General features: G+C 37.5%; 1 non-coding gene across 1 annotated transcript; it reads right to left on the bottom strand.

The window, feature by feature from the left end:
• Positions 1-4,248: 4,248 nt before the first annotated feature.
• LOC138984282 (U6 spliceosomal RNA) lies at positions 4,249-4,355 on the bottom strand. The gene has a single exon (XR_011461541.1). It is a non-coding gene; the product is annotated as a U6 spliceosomal RNA (small nuclear RNA).
• Between the last annotated feature and the right edge of the window lie 17,670 nt (positions 4,356-22,025).

Raw genomic sequence — 22,025 nt, forward strand, 5'->3', positions numbered from 1 at the left:
TCAAACCCTTTGAGTTAACACCAAACTTTAGTCGACTATGACCTTTGTGTTATTCAAGGTTGCTTTTGACCCATGAAGACTCTTTCTGGGTTTGCCTCATAATCTTCTTGGTTCTGAAAAGAGCTTAGAATTTCAAGAGGAGATTTCAAGAGAACTGTTCTTCATGAAGTTCAAGTTTTCCAACTGAAATGGACAGAGAATTCTCAGAGTCTGGGCTCTTGCAGCAGGTGGGTAATGAGCATCTCTTGGACTGTGCTGTGCTGCTTCTTCTGGCCCTCATCTGGGCAGCATTTCCCTGCTCACAATTCCTTTACTGCCACAGTGATATCTATGCCATTTTTCTACCTACTAAATCTCACTAGAAGTGATCCATCTAGCGCCAGAATTCCTTTAAAACATATGGTTGCAATTTTCAGATTGAAATGACTGGATCACAGTTTGCAAATTCTAGAATAAACACATATGTGGACTACACCTGCCAATAAGAATAAAACTATTTTTTCTATTCCCTAATGAAAACATTTACAAGCGAGATATAAATTTGGAAATCTGCCATTTGACTGAAGTAAATACACACACACTCACACACATGGAGCCAACACTAACTTGTGTGACACAGGATAAAAATATTTGCTTACAAAAACTGACAACTGCATACCCTGGTGCTGCTCTTGCCTTCTGAGATGGCCACATTCTGTCTGTAGAGTGTGTTTCTCTCTAAATGAATCCACTTCTTATCTAAAAAAAAACCTGCTTAATACCTGAGATAGAATGTTTAATTATTATGATCACATTTATTAAAAATATGAAAGAAAAAAAACTAATTCTTTACAATTTATGTGGAATCTTTTGTAATAACTGATGCTAACAATCTAAGCAAGTTCTTCAATTCATTCAGAATATAAACCTGTTACTGTCTATAGATTAGCTAAGGATAGTTCAAAGCCATAAGCAGGTACTTAGTGGAGTTAAAGTGAAAGAGAAAGTAGCTCAGTCGTGTCCGACTCTTTGCGACCCCATGGACTATAGTCCATGGAATTCTCCAGGACAGAATACTGGAGTGAGTAGCCTTTTCCTTCTCCAGGGGATCTTCCTAACCCATGGATCAAACCCAGGTCTCCCGCATTGCAGGTGGGTTCTTTAGCAGCTGAGTCAGAAGGGAAGCCCACATGTAGAGTTTAAAATTTCTGCTAAAGCAAAAAAAATTTTTTTATGAATTAATTAAACAAGTTGGTTTGGTAATGATTCTCATGCAAAGAAGCATCAGTAGTGTTTTGACTTGTTCTGTCATTTAAATTACAGGAACATCAGTAGTGGAGTTGAAACCTAAACCTGCATTTGTTTGATCTTAAAATCTATACTCTATTACCTGGCAGGGTGAAGAAGGGAAGAAAGAATCCCTCAGGTAAAGAGAATGGTGCTAGCAAACTCCTGAAGACTTGAACCACTGTAGTGTGAGCAGAGAAATCCAAGTGGCTAACACATAGCTACAGGTTTACTCCTGGGACACAAACTTCACTTGCCATGCTAATGAGGAAACCATGAATTCATGAATGGTAGACAGTCAAGAATGAGTTTTAAGCAGATAGGATACATGGTAATATTTGCCTTTCAAATAACAGCAGTCAAAATAAAAAGGATGAATTTTAGGAGATTATTGAAATAATCCTGGTTCTCATCTAAAATTCTGCAGGATATGAGGTTGGTAGAATGACTCTGAAGAGAGAATTTCAGAAGTACTTAGAAGGTGAGATGAGAAGGAGTTGGCGATAGGCTAGTTGTGGGGAAAAACAGTAAAAGAGGAGGATGAGATACTCGTCAGTTCCAAGGGTCAGGCTTGGGGGACAGGAAGCTGGAGATGCCAATCATGAGGAGCAGGGGCTTAAGAGGAGGAGTAACCAAGGGTGGACAGCAACAAGTTCAGCTGGGGAAATCATGCTCCCTGTCCAAGGGCAAGTTGGATATGATGTTTAGGGAAAGTGGGCTGGCATTTTCTAGATAAAGCCATTAATAGGGATACAATTGAACAGAGGCAAGCTGTGGAGTAGGAACTTCCCAGGTGGCTCAGTGGTAAAGAATCCGCCTGCCAAGACAGGAGGGGTGAGTTTGATCCTTGGGTCTGGAAGATCCCCTGGAGAAGGAAATGGCAACCTAATCCAGTATTCTTACCTGGGAAATCCCATGGACAGAGGAGCCTGGGAGGCTATCTCGCAAAAGAGATAGACACAACTTAGTGACTAAACAACAATCTATTTATCGAGAGAAACAGAGATATGTTTATGCAACTATGCTGGGCTGTTGTTCTTCAGTTGCTCAGTTGTGTCCAACTCTTTGTGACCCCATGGAATGCAGCACACCAGCCTTCCCTGTCCTTCACCATATCCTGGAGCTTGCTCAGACTCATGTCCATTGAGTTGGAGATGCCATCAAACCATCTCATCTTCTGTCCTTCTCCTGCCTTCAATCTTTCCTAACATCAGGGTCTGTTCCAATGAGTTGGCTCTTTACATTTAGGTGGCCAAAGGATTGGAGCTTCAGCATTAGCATCAGTCCTTCCAATGAATATTCAGGATTGATTTCCTTGAGGATTAACTGGTTTGATCTCCTTGCAGTCCAAGGGACTCTCAAGAGTGTTCTCTAGCACCATAGTTCAAAAACATTAATTCTTTGGCACTCAGCTTTCTTTATGGTCCAAGTCTCACATCCATACATGACTATTGGAAAAACCATGCGTCTACTATAACTGTAGTCTGCTACACCACACACACATACACACCACAAAGAGCAAGAATTGAGTTGAATACTTGGATGAATGCTAATAGTCACAAGAAATAGAATAAATGAGAATTTGTTTAAGACTGGGAATTCTTTCAGCAGATTATCTGAGTCTTCAGCTTTTACCATTAGCAAAAAATTGGCATGTGTGTTAAAAAGATGAATAAATTACATTCTGATTTCAAGAGTTACTATTTTTTTAATTTCTTTTTAGACATCAATTTAATCTAATAGACTTACTTACAGGCATATTATTCCATAGGCATTCTAATTTTGCTGAGATAAACAATACTATAGTAAGATACAGATCACGCATTAAAAGACTATATTGTTCACTGTGAATAACACACATGAAATGCAAATAAACAGTGATAAAAACAATTCTAGAAATATATGCAATATTTAGTAGGAACTTGGAGGGAAGGTGAATTTATTAGTTACTTTTACTAGTTCATTTATTCCTCATTTATTTAAAAATGGATTTAAAGTGGTCTGAAACAAGATGAAATAAAAGGCAACACAAATAATGAAGTGGATTTGGAGGGGAAAAAAAGTTTTAATGGTTAATTTGAAGTCAACAGCAAATGGCTATACAGAATAGTATAGCTAAGATCTAGAAAACTCTAGAACAAGCCACCAGTTGGCTTTTCTGGTTTCTGAAGAGGATAGAAAAATGAGAAAATTAATAGCATTATTCATATTACCTCCAAAGAAAATTAAAACAAAGGTATTCTTGGTGCCAAAACTAAAGTGTTTTTCCTCATAGATACTGAAATAACAACAGTACACCACTCTTAACACACCTGTATACTAAATGGATTTCATGGCTGACTTTCTTACAGCGGCTTTAAGCATGGGTCAATGATGACATAATGGCCAATTACATTTAATAAAAGCAGTTTTACAAGAGAATAAACCATATGGTCCAGATGTATGAAGATCTGCTTGTGTGGCTCATTTCAAGTATGAATTGCTTTGGATCTATAGAAACACATGGATTGTATTTCACTCAGGCAATCTTTCACAAATTTATATTGTCTGACCATATATTTGAATATTAAACTGCAGGGGGTTCAAGATTAGCCTTCTTGACATTCACTTAGGTGCAGCTATTTTAATATACTGATTAAATAACGGAAATGCATAACTCATCCTGGGAATGGGAAGGGTACAGAGAAAAGGAGACTGGAATTTCAGTTTTTTTTTTTTTTTTAATTTTGGCGAAATATACATAAGATGAAGTTTACCTCCTTAACTAACTTTAAGCATGCAGTTTAGTGGCAGTAGGTACATGCACACTGCGGGGCTACTATCACCATCATCCCTCCACAGAATGTTTCACTTTGCAAAACTGGTATTTCACCTACTGAACAATAACTACCCTCTCCTCCTCCACCCTAACCACTTTTCTCTTCTCTGTCTTCATGATTTTGACAACTGCATGTACCTCCTATGAGTGGAATCACACAGTATGAAAACACAGAATTCTTCACAGATTTGCATGCCATCTTTGTCTGGGGGCCTTGCTCATCTCCTCTGTGTGGTTCTAATATTACTCTTTGTGCTGCTGAAGTGAGCACGTTAGCTGGTGTTTGAAGGGAGAACAGGAACTCATCAGACTTAACATGGGGGTAACAACTTATATATGAAAGCAGAGTATCTAAAATTGTTTTCTGTGTTGTTGAAGACTGAGGTAAGGAAGCTGAAAAAGATGAGGCTAAAGAGATAGGAAGGAACAAGAAGCCAAAGGGCATTCTAAGCCCCTTTTAAGAGATTGATTTTTATAAGCCCCTTTTGACAGCTTCCTTGGTGGCTCAGATGATAACGAGTCTGCCTGCAATGCAGGAGACCTGAGTTAGACTCCTGGATTGGGAAGATCCCTTGGAGGAGAGCATGGCAATCCACTCCAGTATTCTTGCCTAGACAATTCCATGGACAGAGAAGTCTGACAGGCTACAGTCCGTGGAGACACAAAGAGTCAGACGTGGCTGAGCAACTATCGCTTTCTCAAGAGCTTGGACTTACATATAATGAGATGGGAATAGAGAAATAAAATTCATATTTTAAAAAAATTAATTCTGGAAAAAAAAGGAGGCCTGAAAGAAGATAAAATTTGACATAGACTTGTTAGAAGGTAGTGACAACTATGTAGGTAAAGGTTTCCTTTTTATTATTTTTTGCAGAAATTTTGGAGTCTTACAGAGAGTATTCAGAATTGTAGATCATGAGGAAATAGATGTCTACACTCTGGATCTAGTGTCCACACAATCTTCCTCTCCCAGCTTAGAATAAAACTATTCACATTTTAGAAAATTTTCTACTTTAGCAATGCATCCAGACAACTCAAAGTCTAAATTCACATTTTAATCCATGAAGCACCTTTTTCCTCACTGATATCTCCTCTCTCTCCTTTTCCTCTTCATGTGTTTTAGAGGAAGAGTACATTCAGAGGGAAAGATTAGTAGAGGGTGTATTGAGACTGGCAGACAAAAGTGCTAAGATAACCGGAAAGGTTTGGAATAAAAAATTGCATTCTAGGTGTCTAATTTTGGCTTGGTTAGCAGGGGTGTTTCTTCCTACTATAATATAGAATTGTTCTTAAGATAGCAAGAAACTGAACTATAAGAAGGCATAATTAAATTCAAAACAAGGATAATTTATTAGAGATTATCTACATAGAAATTTGTTGCTTTGTAAACATAAAGAAAGGAACCATGATTATCTAAAAGCAACACAATAATCTCAGTTCCTTTCCAAGGCAAACCATTCAACATTACAGTAACCCAAGTCTATGCCACAATCACTGATGCCAAAAAATTGACTCTTTCAAGAAGACCTACAACATCTTTGAGAATTAACACCAAAAAAAGATGTCCTTTTCATCATAGGGGCTTGGAATGCAAAAGTAGGAAGTTAAGAGAAACCCAGAGTAACAGGCAAGTTAATAATAGGGCAAAACTTAACAGAGCTTTGTCAAGAGAACACATTGGTCATAGCAAACATCCTTTCCAACAACCCAAGAGACAGCTCTATACATGGACATCACCAGATGGTCAAAATCAAAATCTGATTGAATATGTTCTTTGCAGTCAAAGATAGAGAAGTTTTACACAGTCAGCAAAAACAAGACTAAGAGTTGACTGTGGCTCAGATCATGAACTCCTTATGGCAAAATTCAGACTTTATTTTAAGAAAGTAGGGAAACTACTAGACCATTCAAGTATGACCTAAATCAAACTCCTTATAATTATACAGTGGAGGTAACAAATAGATTCAAGGGATTAGACCTGGTAGACAGAGTGCCTAAAGAACTATGGATGGAGGGTCTTAACACTGAACAGGAGGCAGTGACCAAAATCATCCCCGAGAAAAAGAATGCAAGAAGACAAAGTGGTTGTCTGAGGAGGTTTTACTCCTCCTTCCTGAGGAGCTGAAGAAAGAAGAGAAGCAAAAGGCAAGGGGGAAAGGGAAAGATAAACCCAACTGAATGCAGTTTCAGAGAATGGCAAGGAGAGGCAAGAAGGCCTTCTTTAATGAACAAAGCAAAGAAGTAGAGGAAAAGAACAGAATGGGAAAGACTGGAGATCTCCTCAAGAAAACTGGGGGTATCAAGGGACACTTCATGCAAGGATGGGCACGATAAAGGACAGAAGCAGTAAGACCTTACAGAAGCAAAAATGACCAAGAAGAGGTGGTAAGAATACAGAAAAGAACTATACAAAAAAGATCTTAATGATCCAGATAACCATGATGGTTTGGTCAGTCACCTAGAGCTGGATATCCTGGAGTGTGAAGTTCAGGAAGTAAAACATTACTATGAACAAAGCTAGCAGAGATGATGGAATTCCAGTTGAGCTATTTATAATTCTAAATGATGATGCTGTTAAAGTGCTGCACTCAATATGCCAGCAAATTTGGAAAACTCAGTTGTGGTCATAGGGCTGAAAAGTCAGTTTTCATTCCAATCCCAAAGAAGGGCAATGCCAAAGAATGTTCAAACTACTGTACAATTGCATTCAACTCACGTGCTAGCAAATTTACGCTCTAAATCCTTCTAGAAAGGATTCAGCAGTACATTAACCAAGAACTTCCAGATGTACAAATTGAGTTTCAAAGAGGCAGAGGAACCAGAGATCAAATTGTTAAAATTTGATGGATCATGGGGAAAAAAGGGAGTTCCAGAAAAATATCTACTTCTGCCTCATTGACTATGCTAAAGTCTTTGATTGTGTGGATCACAGCAAAGTGTGGAAAACTAAAACTCTTTTAAAGAGATGGGAGTACCAGACCACCTTATCTGTTTCCTGAGAAACCTGTATGCATGTCAAGAAACAACAGTTAGAACTGTATATGGAAAAATTGGTTCCAAATTGAGAAAGGAGGCTGTATATTGTCACTCTGTTTATTTAACTTCTATGCAGAGTACATCATGCAAAATGCTGGGCTGGATGAATCACAAGCTAAAATCAAGACTGCCAGGAGAAATATCAACTTCACATATGCCAATTATACACTCTAATGGAAGAAAGTGAAGACTAAGTAAAAAGTCTCTTGATGAGGTTGAAAGAGGAGAGTGAGAAAGCTGGCTTAAAACTCAATGTAAAAATAACAAAAACAAAAACAAACTAAGATCATGGCATCCAGTTCCATCATTTCATGGCACATAGGAGGGGAAAAAGTAGAAGAGGTGACAGATTTCATTTTCTTGGGCTCCAAAATCATTGCAGATGGTGACTAAAGCCATGAAATTAAAAGACGCTTGCTCCTTGGAAGGAAAGCTATAACAAACTTAGCATATTAAAAAGCACAGACATCACTTTTCCAACAAAGGTCCATAATGTCAAAGCTATGGTTTTTCTAGTAGTCATGTATGGATGTAAGAGTTGGACCATAAAGCAAGTTGAGCACCGAAGAATGGATGATTTCATAAGTGGTGCTGGAGAAGACTCTTGAGAGTCGCTTGGACTATAAGATCAAACCAGTCAATCCTAAAGGAAATCAGTCCTGGGTGTTCACTGGAAGGACTGAGGCTAATGCTGAAGCTCCAATATTTTGGCCACCTGATACAAAGAACTGACTCATTGGAAAAGACCCTGATGCTGGGAAAGATTGAAGGCAAGAGGAGAAGAGGACAACAGAGAATGAGATGGTTGGATGGCATCTTCAACTGGATGGGCATGAGTTTGAGCAAGCTCCGGGGTTTGGTGATGGACAGGGAAGCCTGGCGTACTGCAGCCCATGGGGTCACCAAGAGTCGGACATGACTGAGTGACTGAACTGAACTGATGTATAATTGAAACCTCATAAAGAGAATAAAGGAAGAGAGAGACAGAGAATGAGAAAAGACCCTGATATTGTAGCTCATGAGGTTGTAAAGATACCGACATGACTTAGCGATTGAACAACAACAACGAGAACCTACTGTATAGCATAGCGGAACTCTACTCAGTGCTCTGTGGTGAACTAAATGGGAAGGAAATCCAAAAAAGAGTGGATGGATACATGTATAGTTGATTCACTTTGCTATACAGCAGAAACTAACACAACATTATAAACAAATATACTCCAATAAAAATTAATAAAATAAAATAAAAATATATCAAAAGTGAAAAAAAAATGAAGATTCCACTTAATTCATAATTAAAACTCCCAATTCACGCTCCTTTTTCTCCCTAGTCTTAAATGTCTTTCTGTCCTCTCTTCATCTCATCTAACCTGTCATTCAAGACCTAATCATGAACGCTTGGACCACGGTGGTCTCCATGCTCTTCCTTGTATCTCTGAAATCATATCATCAAACACACATATTTTTAAAAACACAAATCTGATCTTTTAATCAAGCTTTTTTACAATCATTTTCTTGGGAAGGAAGCTACAGTTTATGGAACTTAAATGAATGCTCGGGATCCTAAAGCTCTGAGGACCAGGCTGACTAGAGTTCAGGTCTCTCGGACTCTCCTCCAGAGACCTTTCACCACGTGTCACAGTCGTCCTCCATACTGCAAGTATATCTCAGATACTAACAAAATTATGCTGCCCCTAATACAGTAAAGTTTGAACAGAACACTGGGATTCTATTTTTACCTTTAAGACTTTTACCTTAAAATCTTATTTACAAAGTACATAAAGCTTGGTCTTATCAGCTGACAAACTTCAGTTTGGCAGAGCAATTGCTCCTTACATGTAAGTTGCCAGGTTTGTGTAAGTTGCCAATTTAAAAAATCATTTCCCTCTATTTGATAGCCTGTGTATTTAAATACGCAGAAAGAAACATTGTATTTTGTTTTCCTTTTGTTAACACTTTCATAGTAAACATATGTAACTCCTATATATTAAAGGTAAATACTTTCATTATGATTATATTAACGGTTTACACTTTCTTAATACTGTGTAAAATTTACAGTTATAAAGAAAACAGGAATATCATGTGTATTCATTTTCTACACTTCGCTCTAATTTCCATTTGATTTTCAAGTTAAAATTTTCCAAATTCTTCATTAAAAATTCATGATTTAAGGCAATGAATTTGAGCTACTTTGTTATAATGTTTATACATGCAAAATTATAATAAGACATGGGATGGATAAATATTTCGCTTTTAATATTAGCTCTACAAGATATTCTCATATAAAAAAGATTATTAGATTTATTGAAAATATAATTAGAATAAAATAAACATAACTGAATTTTACAATTATGACTTTAACTTTCATTTTCAAGTTATTTCTGCTTTAAAAATATATTTAAAAATTAAAAGTGAAATTTCCTGATAGAAAGCTCAAGTAAGCATAATTTTTAAAAATTCCGTCTTTTTGTATATTGAGACAGCTAAGCTTTTTTAATATTTAGTTTTCTTCTTGTTTTTTCTATGATAATATAAGTGTTAAAGTACAACACAAGAATGTTCAAACTTGTTTTTTAAGTGATGTGATACTTTATAGTGAATAATATATGATTAAGTTTTGAGTTATACAAATATTTGCTCACTAATATCAAAATGTGTTTACACATGGATATACTATGATTCACTTTATTTCCTATTAATTTCAAAGTAAAATGATCACAACATGGTCTTAAAAATCCTAGCTATCACTTTTAAAACTACCTATCAGCAAGAAATAAAAACCTGCCATTGATGTGGACTACTTTCATTATTTTTAAAAATTGAATTAAATCCAACACACATTGTGAATTGCTTTTGCTTCTTCTTTTTAGAATTGTTACAAGTAAAATAACCAGGCAGCCTTATCTTAGGTGAGACTGCTTTGGCTTGGAAATAAACAAGGCTTTCTCTTGATGAGCTAGGTTCATTTCATATTTGTGTAATACCCTGGAAGAAATTAGGTTTCAATAAAGTCCATTTTTATCACTGCATGTAGCAATGAATATCACACCCAGCAGGGCACAGTGGCACCTGGCTGTCCAGACCCCAGTGAGCACAAACCATCTGGGGGTAATTACAACAAGGTATTCTTTAAGGACCAGATGGGACCAAGGAACAGAAGCCCCGACCCCTCCCAGCCATTTACAACATAATTCCTTTCAATGATATACTTAATCCTCCCACCAGCTATGCTTTTCAGCTTGCTGTTGTCACTGTTCCTTTATGTTAATTCAGTTTCAAGACCGAGAAAAAGAGGAGGAGAGAGAGAGAGTTCAAGAAAAAAAGAGAGACGGGGAGAGGCAGAGAGTGAGAGGGAGAGAGAGAGCCTCTAGGGACCGAAAGAAATTATTCATCCCTAAATTGTTTCCACCACAGCAAGTACAGTAACAATTTTTTTTTTTTTAAAGAGGGCTGAAATTATCCTAAAGAAGGTCAATGCGACAGCCCTGTGTGGCACCAGCTGAGGTTTACTCAGCCACCTGTTAGCTAGAAAGCTCTCTGCACACACGCTTATGAGGCATTTAACCAGTTTAAAGGGTCTTTATTGTCAGGCCAGCCACCTCCATTCAGCTGGCCCAAGCCATAGGCCTGCTTTGTGGTCATATGTGGCGCACAAGCCTTAATTCAATTATGCTGTAAGCCTATCCAATCTGCATCACTGCCCTTTCACTTTTGTGCCATTTGTCTTGTGTGTTGTAAAGAATTTTACTTTAAAGACGGGAAGGCAACCCTACAACCCGCTTGTCTTTATTTCTCGTTTAAGGTTGGTGCCGCAGGTGCGCTCCCACCTTTCAGTTCCCAAAATAATTCATCTTGGAGTGATACTGTAGATGGAAGCGTTATTTATTGTTTGGTGACAATGCTTTTCTGGTGTTGTTGTTTTATTTATTTTTAATTAGGTGCTTTTTCAAACGCTCCACCAGATCGGCAGTCTCTAAACTTGAGGATAGAAAATTCAATCAGAAAAACATAAACGATAGATGAAAATGACAATTAGCTTTGTTCTACCATTTGTTTTCAAGAAATGCTTTTTGTACAATGAAAAAATATCAAATTTAGAATTTTTGGTTTCCCTTACGTTTCTGAGCCCCCGTATACCAGTTTATATGAATGAGGCTCAGTGAAGCTCTGTTATTGAAAACTGCTCATTTTGTTTGTATTCTGGGGCTTCCAGATTTCCTTAGCATTAAAGCAGTGCATATCATTTTTAAATGCCTGGCATTTTCATAATAATTGATTGGCAATGAAAGCATAAAAAAGATTTCTCAAGTCAGGGATTTGGGTTTATTTCCATATGAAATTTTTTGTAAATGGAAAATTTGGCTGTTTAAAGCATACTCTACCTAATATTCTTTTAACCATCTAAATCCTACTTCCTGGTTTCAGTGTCCATATGAGGATATAGATCATTTCTAATCAATATTCCCCCAAATCAGTAAGGGACTTGTCATGGGAGATTGAAGGGACTTCAAAGGAAGGAGAGAATCTTCTTTGCTAATTCATATCTATTTCTCACCCAAGTCAAGGAAAGAATAATAACACTAAGTTACTAACCAGTGTTACTCACGTGTACACTGAATTGTGTGCATCAATTCTCACTGTGACTCAGTCGTGTCCAACTCTCTGCGACCCCATGGACTGTAGCCCACCATGGAATTCTCCAGGCAAGAATACAGGAGTGGGTTGTCATTTCCTCCTCTAGGGAATCTTCCCAACTCAGGGATCAAACCTGCGTCTCTTGTGACTCCTGCACTAACAAGTGAATTCTTTGTCACTGAGCCACTTGGAAAGCCCCAGTGCTCACTGTAGCAACCTCTATATGTCTTTTGTATGGAAGTCCTATCTCTAACTTAAATAACTGAATCAAAACCACAAATATGAAACATGCAAAATAGACTAAAATATTCTAGTTGGCAAGAAAAAGAATGAAGATATTTGCACATAATCTTCAAAATAAATAAGATTTCAAAAACTGATTTCTGTATATTTAACCTGTGTGTTTCACCCAACAATTCTTTGCTCATTTACTTTGTGTTTTCCTATAGGTTCCCGTTTTATAAACAAGAAAACTAAGGGTTAATAGAGAAACTAAGTGACTCACCTAGGGGTCAAAATTCTTCTGATTCCTTATTGAAGTCTTCTTCTATTCCATCATAAAATCTTCATATAATTATTTCATAAACATGATTTGGACCCATGCACAACTCCCTGTAGGTGTATGTATTAGAGTAGCTTATTAATATTCTGTGAAGTAGGAATAACAACTGAAATTGCAAAAATCTAGACAAAAGCAGAAAAAAATGAGACCAATTAAACTTATAAGCTTTTTTCACAGTAAAGGAAATCATAAACAAAACAAAAAGACAATCTACGGAATGGGAGAAAATATTTGCAAATGATGCAACCAACAAGGGATTAATCTCCAAAATATTCAAGTAGCTCAGATAGCTCAATAGAAAAATCATCCAATCAAAAAGTGGGCAGAAGAACTAAATAGACCTTTCCTCAAAGAAGACATACAGATGGCCAAGAGGCATATGAAAAGGTGCTTAATGCTGATAATAATTAGAGAAATACTAATCAAAGAAAAACAAATATAGTACAAATCAGTGAGGTATCACCAGTCAGAATGGCCGTCAAAAAATCTACGAATAATAAATGCTGGAAAAGATGTGAAGAAAAAGAACTCCACCTACACAGTTGGTAGGAATGTAAATTCATGCAGCCACTATGGAGAAGAATATGGAGATTTCTTAAAAATTTACTATATGACCCAGCAATCCCACTTCTGGTCATATATCCGGAAAAGATGAAAACTCTAATTTTAAAAGATATATACACACCAGTATTCATAGCAGCACTATTTATAATAACCAAGACATGAAAACTAGATGTTTATTGACAGGTACATGGATAAAGAAGATGTAGTATATATAGATAGAGATATACAATGGAATATTACATAGTCATGAAAATGATGAAATATTGCTGTCTGCAACAACATGGATGGACTTAGAGACTGTCATATTGAGTGAAGTAAGTCAGAGAGAGAAAGAGAAATACCATGGTGTTACTCATATGTGGAGTCTAAAAAAGTGATACAAATAAACTTAATTATAAAATAGAGATTCATAGATATATGAAAAAAACTTATGGTTACCAGACGAGAAAGGGGGAGGTTGGGGGATACATTAGGCACTTGGGATTAACATATACACACTATTATATAAAATAGATAAATAATAAGGACCTACCATATAGCACAGGGAACTATATTCAATATCTTATAATAACCTATAATGGAAAAGAATCTGATATATATATATATATATTTATATATACACTCCTTACTGAATCACTTTGCTGTACCCCTGAAATACCAACAAAATATTGTCAACCAACTACAACAGCAAAAGTCTAGAATTACACCCAAACAATGAAAAAATGGCCCAGCTTTGTTACATTTTTTTTTAAGACCTATTAAGGCATAAGAATGGGGCTTTCCAGGTGGCTCACTTGTAAATAATCTCCTGCCAATGCAAGTGACGTGGTGGGTTTGATCCCCGGGTTGGGAAAATCCTCTGAAGAAGGAAATAGCAAGACACTCCAGTTCTTGCCTGGATAATTCCATGGACAGAGGACACAGACGGGCTATATAGTTCACAGGGTTGCAAGAGTTGGACATGACTTAGTGACTAAATAACACAATAACAAAGGTATAAGAATACATCTTTAGCCACTTTTAAATTCTTTCATAGGATTTTTAAGAAAACAGTTGGCAATGAAATGTGTACAGTTTCACAATTTTCTGTGTGAATCACATAAACTGCTTGCATTTTGTACCTCTATATTTTAATACTAAAAATATTTAAAACTTTATTTTTTAAGGACATTGCATCATAAAATTCTAGAATATCTAAAGGCATCCTTGACATAGAATGTTAGATCCCATCCCTGTATGCTTTAAGAACATTTTAGAAGAAAAGAAATATAGAATGTTAGTTTCATTGTAGAAACTTATCTTTTTATCAGCATTTTACTATCTACATTATTTTTCCAAATTTCAAATATATCATATTGCCTTTGAAGTAATAGAATCTCTGCTAAGTCACTTCAGTCATGTCCGACCCTGTGCGACCCCATAGATGGCAGCCCACCAGGCTCCCCCATCCCTGGGATTCTCCAGGCAAGAACACTGGAGTGGGTTGCCATTTCCTTCTCTAAATAGAATCTTTAATAACCCCATTAATAAAATCATTATAATAAAGTAATAATTATTTATATTAAGGTAGTAGCTATATGATATGTCTAATATAATAAAATAACCAAAGGAATAGCTATTAAAATTTAACTGTCCATTATACTTTTGTTACTAGCTCACTTTACACAAAAGTATGCAATTTTAAAAATTCACTTTGTATTTTTGGTTTCCAATAAAAATCATACATATAACTCTTTCAGAAAATACCTTATTTAAGGAAATGTTGAAGAAAAATAAAACCAGGTAGAAAAGCCAAAACAGTTACTAGTAGCCATGATGGCAATCCTATATATATGTGTATGTGGTGTGTGTATCTATATATAATATCTACATACATAAAAATATATGGTTTATGTAATCTATATACATATTAAATACATATACAGTATTTGAGAATTCAAACAGTACAGCTCACTAAATCAATTGAAGGACTAAAGAATAATCTTTTTATTCAGCAGCTAATATTCTCAAAAAAGTTCAAAGCTGAAATTTGAAAACAGATTATAATATCAAATTTAGAACACTGTAGGAATGTTATTCATTGTTTACAAACTCCCTCCCAGGAATCAAACCCAGGTCTCCTTCATTGCCGGCAGACTCTTTACCGTCTGAGCCACTGGGGAAGCCCTATATAAGAATAGTTGTAAGGGGAAAAAAAACTCAGATAAAAGGAAACTGATGACCTTCACACAGTAATGGAACACAGTTTTAGCTTTCCACACAAATTCTGTCCAACAGTGGTGCCTCCTGAGAGTCAAATGTGTTTTGGAAAAAATTATTACTTTATATCCAGGACCTGCTCCTATGGACATCCTTTCCCTTTCAATGGGATTTTCAAAAGCATTTAATGAACACAGAATGGAGCATATGTGAATGTCTCTAAGTCAATCATACAGTTTAAGTTTAATAAACATACCCTTTACCAGATTTTCTACTTCATAAACATGCCTGAAACTATTCGCCTATCTTGAATTTCCAAAATTTGTCTAAAAAATTCATGAGCAGACTTGTGTGTGTCATTTTGTGATCATAAATTCTAATATCAAGGAATGCTCACAGGACTCATATGTCTAGAGGAAAAGTGAAAAATCAAGTCAACTGTTTTTTTTCCCCTCTGTGCAGAATGCCAAATCAGTCAGTGGTATGACTTTCTCCTTGAACTTACCATTTAAACATTGGCAAAGTTATATGAACATTTTTGTTGCTACAGCCAACACTTCTTAGTTTGGTATGGTAGCTATAAACAGGAAATAATATATGGCTTCAGGCTAAACTGAAGAATGAAGACAGGCAAATTCTCACTAATCCAAAGGGAGATGAAAATACTAGAATGAAAGCTAGAAGACGGATGAAATAATCTCATAATTACCTTTTATTCTTATTTTTCTACCATTCTAGCTATCTGAAAGAGAAATATGCTAGGTCAATGACAAATTTTCATCTTCAGGGACAAAAAACTCCTGGGTATCCTCTATTCATTCCTAAAATGGATTATAGATATCTGTTACTTCAACTTTCAGCTCTGCAACAATTTCTCAAGTAACATTTGATTCTGAGATTACACCAGAAGGCAGCCAGTACTGAATGGGATGTTTTTTTTTTTTTTTTTTTGCATTAAGAAAGTGGGGAAAGAATAAAATGTAGATGTATTATCTGAGTAAGATGCTAAACTACAGATGACTGTGAGAGTGGGGAATAGGGTTTTATGAGATGATGCATTTATTAGTTTTGGTACTAAGAAGAGTGTTTATGAATGTTGAGTGTATGCCTGAATGTCAGAAACACACATGCATCCACAAGATATAGGAGATACTAGCATCGATTGGGTACTTGCAGATTTCAATGACATATTTTTTACTTACTTTACCCAAACAAGCATATTGAGAACTATTCAAACAAAATCATTTAATCTTTAACAATCCCACACCTTCACTATACAAATAAGGGAACAGAACCTACAAAACAGTATAATTTATCAGGTTCACATTGCTAATAAAAATGAAAGCTGGGGTTTGAACCCAAAGATATCTGAGTCATGAGTCTTTGCTATTAACCACTGTAGATCAAGAATTAAACAGAGGTAGTAGCTATATGATATGTCTACAGTACTAATATATTTGCAAGCTCTTTTTCCCTTCCTGTTATTCTGACCATCCTTAGAAGTAGCCATATAACCTGGAAATTATTACTGGAGTTGCATTAGGGTAGTTGATCATCCATAGTACAGAGGCTTCCCAGTATCTCTCCCACACTCTCAGAAATGCTGCCTAACATAAATTGATTAATCAGCTACTTCTTTTGAAACAAAATATGTTTCTTGGAGTAAGGTTCTCAATTTCCCTATGCCTGGAAAAAAAAAGAGAGTTCCCCCTAACTATTTGCATAAATGTTTGAATGGATTAATGATTTAATCCATTAATAAATTAATGGATTAATTTATTTAAATAAAATAAATTATTTTATTTAATTATATTGTTCCTTAAGAATTGTCTAGTTTGTTGTGATCCACACAGTCAAAGGCTTTGGTGTAGTCAATAAAGCAGAGGCATATGTTTTTTTCTGGAACTCTCTTGCTTTTCCCATGATCCAACGGATGTCGGCAATTTGATCTCTGGTTCCTCTGCCTTTTCTAAATCCAGCTTGAACATCTGCAAGTTCACGGTTCACGTATTGCTGAAGCCTGGCTTGAAGAATTTTGAGCATTACTTTACTGGTGTGTGAGATAAGTGCAACTGTGCAGTAGTTTGAGGATTCTTTGGCATTGCCTTTCTTAGGGATTGGAATGAAAACTGAGCTTTTCCAGTCCTGTGGCCACTGCTGAGTTTTCCAAACTTGATGGCATAATGAGTGCAGCACTTTCAGAGCCTCATCTTTTAGGATTTGAAATAGCTCAACTGGAATTCCATCACCTCCACTAGCTTTGTTCATAGTGATGTTTCCTAAGGCGCACTTGACTTCGCATTCCAGGATGTCTGTAGGTGAATGATCACACCATTGTGGCTATCTGGGTCATGAAGATCTTTTTTTGTACAGTTCTTCTGCATATTCTTGCCACCTCTTAATATCTTCTGCTTCTGTTAGGTCCATACCATTTCTGTCCTTTATTGTGCCATCTTTGCATGAAATGTTCCCCTGGCATTTCTAATTTTCTTGAAGAGATCTCTAGTCTTTCCCATTCTGTTGTTTCCCTCTGTTTCTTTGCATTGATTACTGAGGAACACTTTCTTTTCTCTCCTTGCTATTCTTTGGAACTCTGCATTCAAATGGGTATATCTTTCCTTTTCTCCTTTGCCTTTAGCTTCTCTTCTTTTCTCAGCCATTTCTAAGGCCTCCTCAAACAACCATTTTGTCTTTTTGTCTTTCTTTTTCTCGGGGATGATCTTGATCACTGCCTCCTGTACAATGTCATGAACCTCCATCCATAGTTATTCAGGCACTCTATCTATCAGATCTAATCCTTTGAATCTATTTGTCACTTCCACTGTATAATCCCACTGTAAGGGATATGATTTAGGTCATACCTGTATGATCTACTAGTTTTCCCTACTTTCTTCAATTTAAGTCTGAATTTTGCAATAAGGAGTTCATGATCTGAGCCACAGTCAGCTCCTGGTCTTGTTTTTGCTGTGTATATAGAGAGCTTCTCCATCCTTGGCTGCAAAGAATATATCAATCTGATTTCGGTATTGACCATCTGGTGATGTCCACGTGTAGAGTCTTCTCTTGTGTTGTTGGAAGAGGGTATTTGCTATCACCAGTGTGGAAAATTCTTAAACAGATGGGAATACCAGACCGCCTTACCTGCCTCCTGAGAAATCTGTATGTAGGTCAAGAAGCAACAGTTAGAACTGGACATGGAACAGACTGGTTCCAAATTGTGAAAGGAGCATGTCAAAGCTGTATATTGTCACCTTGCTTATTTAACTTATAAGTAGAATACATCATGTGAAATGCCTGGCTGGATGATTCACAAGCTGGAATCAAGACTGCTGGAAAAATATCAATAACCTCAGATATGCAGATGACACCACCCTTATGAAAGAAAAGGAAGAAGAACTAAAGAGCCTCTTGATGAAAGTGAAAGAGGAGAGTGAAAAGGTTGGCTTAAATCTCAACACTCAGAAAACTAAGGTCATGGCATCTGGTCCCATCACTTCATGGCAAATAGTTGGAGAGACGATGGAAACAGTGACAAACTTTATTTTTTTTTTTTGGTCTCCAAAATCACTACAGATGGTAACTCTAGCCATGAAATCAAAAGACGCTTGCTGTTTGAAAGAAAAGCTATGACCAACCTAGACAGCATATTTAAAAGCAGAGACATTACTTTGCCAACAAAGGTCCGTCAAAGCTATGGCTTTTCCAGTGGCCATGTATGGATGTAAGAGTTGGACTATAAAGAAAGCTGAGCACCGAAAAACTGATGCTTTTGAACTGTGGTGTTGGTGAAGACTCCTGAGAGTCTCTTGGACTGCAAGGAGATCAAACCCGTCAATCTTAAAGGAAATTAGTCTTGAATATTCATTGGAAGGACTGATGCTGAAGCTGAAGATCCAAAACTTTTGCCACCTGATGAGAAGAACTGACTCATTTGAAAAGAACCTGGAGTGACGTCGCACGCAGCAGGCGGAGAGGACGTGCGTTTCCTAGCTCCTTCCTCTTTCTCGACTCCATCTTCGCGGTAGCGGCAGCTGTGTCCGTGATCTAGTCGCCAACATGCAGCTTTTTGTCCGCGCCCAGGAGCTACACACTCTCGAGGTGACCGGCCAGGAGACGGTCGCCCAAATCAAGGCTCATGTAGCTTCGTTGGAGGGCATCGCTCCAGAAGAATTAAAAAAAAAAAAAAAATGAAAAGAACCTGATTCTGGGAAAGACTGAAGGCAGGAGGAGAAGGGGACGACAGAGGATGAGATGGTTGGATGGCATCATTCGATGGACGTGAGTTTGAGCAAGCTTGGAGTGTTGATGATGGACAGGGAAGCCTGGCGTGCTGCAGTCCATGGGGTTGCAAATAGTCAGACACGACTGAGTGACCGAACTGAACCGATATTGTTCTTTACTACTTAGACATGAATGAACCCACCTATGGCAATGGAATTTTGATTAGATTTTTTGGAGGAGGCAAGGCAGGGAGAAGATGTTAAAAACTTGGGGAAAGGTGGTCCATGTGGAATGCCAGAGTAGAGAATTCAGGATGACCTGAAGGAACATGTGAACACACAATGGGGGCAGGGCAGAGCTTCAGTAGACCTCAGCTTAGAAGAACATGGGGGACTGACAGTGACTTTATATACATGTATATATTTTATTTTTGCAAAGGTTCTCTAGCTCACTATGCTAGAGAACATTTGCAAAACATTTTATATATATACACTGTCTTTGATGTTGACTCATTCTCTTCTGAACTGTGGTGTTCTTCATCCAGGATGTACATTAGCTTCTGGAACTAAGAACAGACTTGTCTAACCATGCTGTCATCAAACAGAGCAGACTGCCATATAAGCACGACCGTAATACTCTACCTTCACTGTCATTTTGACTAAGTCAAGAAAAATTCTGCCCTTTGTCTGAAGGCTTTTTCTTCCAGTTTCCAGTGTTTGAATATTTTCCCTATATTTTTGTCATCCATATGCACAGCATGAGAGAGATGATAGTATAATATCAACCCTCTCAGCAACTAACACAGGTTGCTTAATTGCTAGGTGCAGGCACTCTGCCAAATACTCCACAATTTTTTCTTCCAAGGACTCTAGAGAAGATTTTATTACTATACCCACCTGACAAATAAAGGAGCTGAGTTTGAAATCATTGACCCAAGACACATATAGAACATAACACAACTGGAATTTGAATCCAAACAGTCTGACTTTGGAACTACACTCCTAACCACTGTACCAGACTCTTGCCATAGGTTTGCTCATTAAAAAACTAATTGACTCATCAAAACCACTGAAGGTTCTTGGAACTATGCTAAGCCCCGGAGGGTACAGAAATGAATGGAACACTGCAACAGCTGCAGCAGCACAGCTACCTTTTGCTGGCCTGGACATCATGGAGAATGTAACCACATGAATTCTGAAGAATGAATAAGAGGAAAGCCAAAAGAATGTGAGACTGGGAGACATGGTCTAGGCAGGAAAATACTGCTTAAAGCAAACAGGGAAAGAGTATTTGCCCTGGCCTGACTCGAGCATTTCTCTGGCACATGTACCCTTTCCTCTGCTTTTGCTGATTGAAACTTCATTCTCCAAGACTCATCTAAAATCGTCCCCCTGCCAAAGTCTGAGATTCTCTCTGCCGAGATGGAGTCTCACCTTCGCTTTCTAAATTAATTTTTACTCCAATTGCTTGGAAAATCCCATGGACAGAAAAGCCTGGTAGGCTACAGTCTGTGGGGTCAGACATGACTGAGCGACTTCACCTTACCTTACCTTATAGTTTCTTTACAATGTTGTGTTAAGCTTCTATGAGTCTCACCCTCCTTGAATTCTCTCTGGCCCTTGTATCCAGGTGATACTCTGATTATTCTTGGACCTGTTTTATTTTCTGTCCTAAGCCAACAGATGTCCTCATCTCCCTTTTCTCACTACAGGTCACAATTCTTTGCCAGATCTTCTCCCCAAATATTCCCTCTGCCCGGTACACTTCCTTTTCGTTCTTCACACTCTGCTTTCAAAACTCTCTTCCTTCAGTGAGCTTTCTCTAATTCCCCAGGGTTCTGTTAGAGGCTCCTCTTATGTGCACCCACTGTGTCCCACACAATGACAGGTGAGCACTGTTTCATAACAGCCATTTTACAATTCTATATCCTCCACCATACTGTCCCCTCCGTGGAGATAGAATTAGTGTGTTATGTTCATGTAAAGTGGCTTTAATTATTATATGTTGAATGAACAAAAGAAATGGCTGTTGAAGTTGACTGCTCTCGTATTCCAGGAGGGAGGCCCAGATTGAAGGGTGTGAGTGTGAGAACCACGGTGACAGGGTGGAGATGGGGTACGATCAGATCAAGGATACTAGTGGAGTAAGGCATCTATCTCACTGATAGATGTGGATTCATGTGTCCCATTTATGGCCATTTTCACACTTAAATTTCATGACATTTAAGAAGGCCAGCCAGGACCCTAACAAACGAGTGACTTCCCAGATATCTTTACATATCCATCAGCATTTCCAGACTGAAATCCTCGAGGATTTCAGTTCTAGCCTCTCCTGTTGTTGGGGAAGTATCTACCCGACTAGCGGAGCACACAACTGGTCCAGTTCTCCCTGGTCTGTGTGCCCTGCAGAAGGAGGCGGTATCTTTAAACTTCAAAGCTTGTAACTCAACAGGTACATAAAAATATCTCCTGTCCCCGTAGCCTGGTTTTATTATCTCTACAATACAGTGGACATCTGTCAAATTTGCCTAATTTTTTCCAGGAAACTTCACTTCTTAAGGAATTATCCATCTCTTGTCTGTAGTTCAGAACATGACCCCAATTAGGTCCTCTGTACCTGAATCTTGAGGGAAATGTCACAAAAATGAAAACATTTCAGAACTCAGTCATTATTTTGGTGGCACGTTAAAGACAGTGGCGAGACCGGGCAAGTTGCTTAACCTCT

The sequence above is a fragment of the Bos mutus genome, chromosome 20 (genome assembly GCF_027580195.1).
Source record: "Bos mutus isolate GX-2022 chromosome 20, NWIPB_WYAK_1.1, whole genome shotgun sequence".
Lineage (NCBI taxonomy): Eukaryota > Metazoa > Chordata > Mammalia > Artiodactyla > Bovidae > Bos > Bos mutus.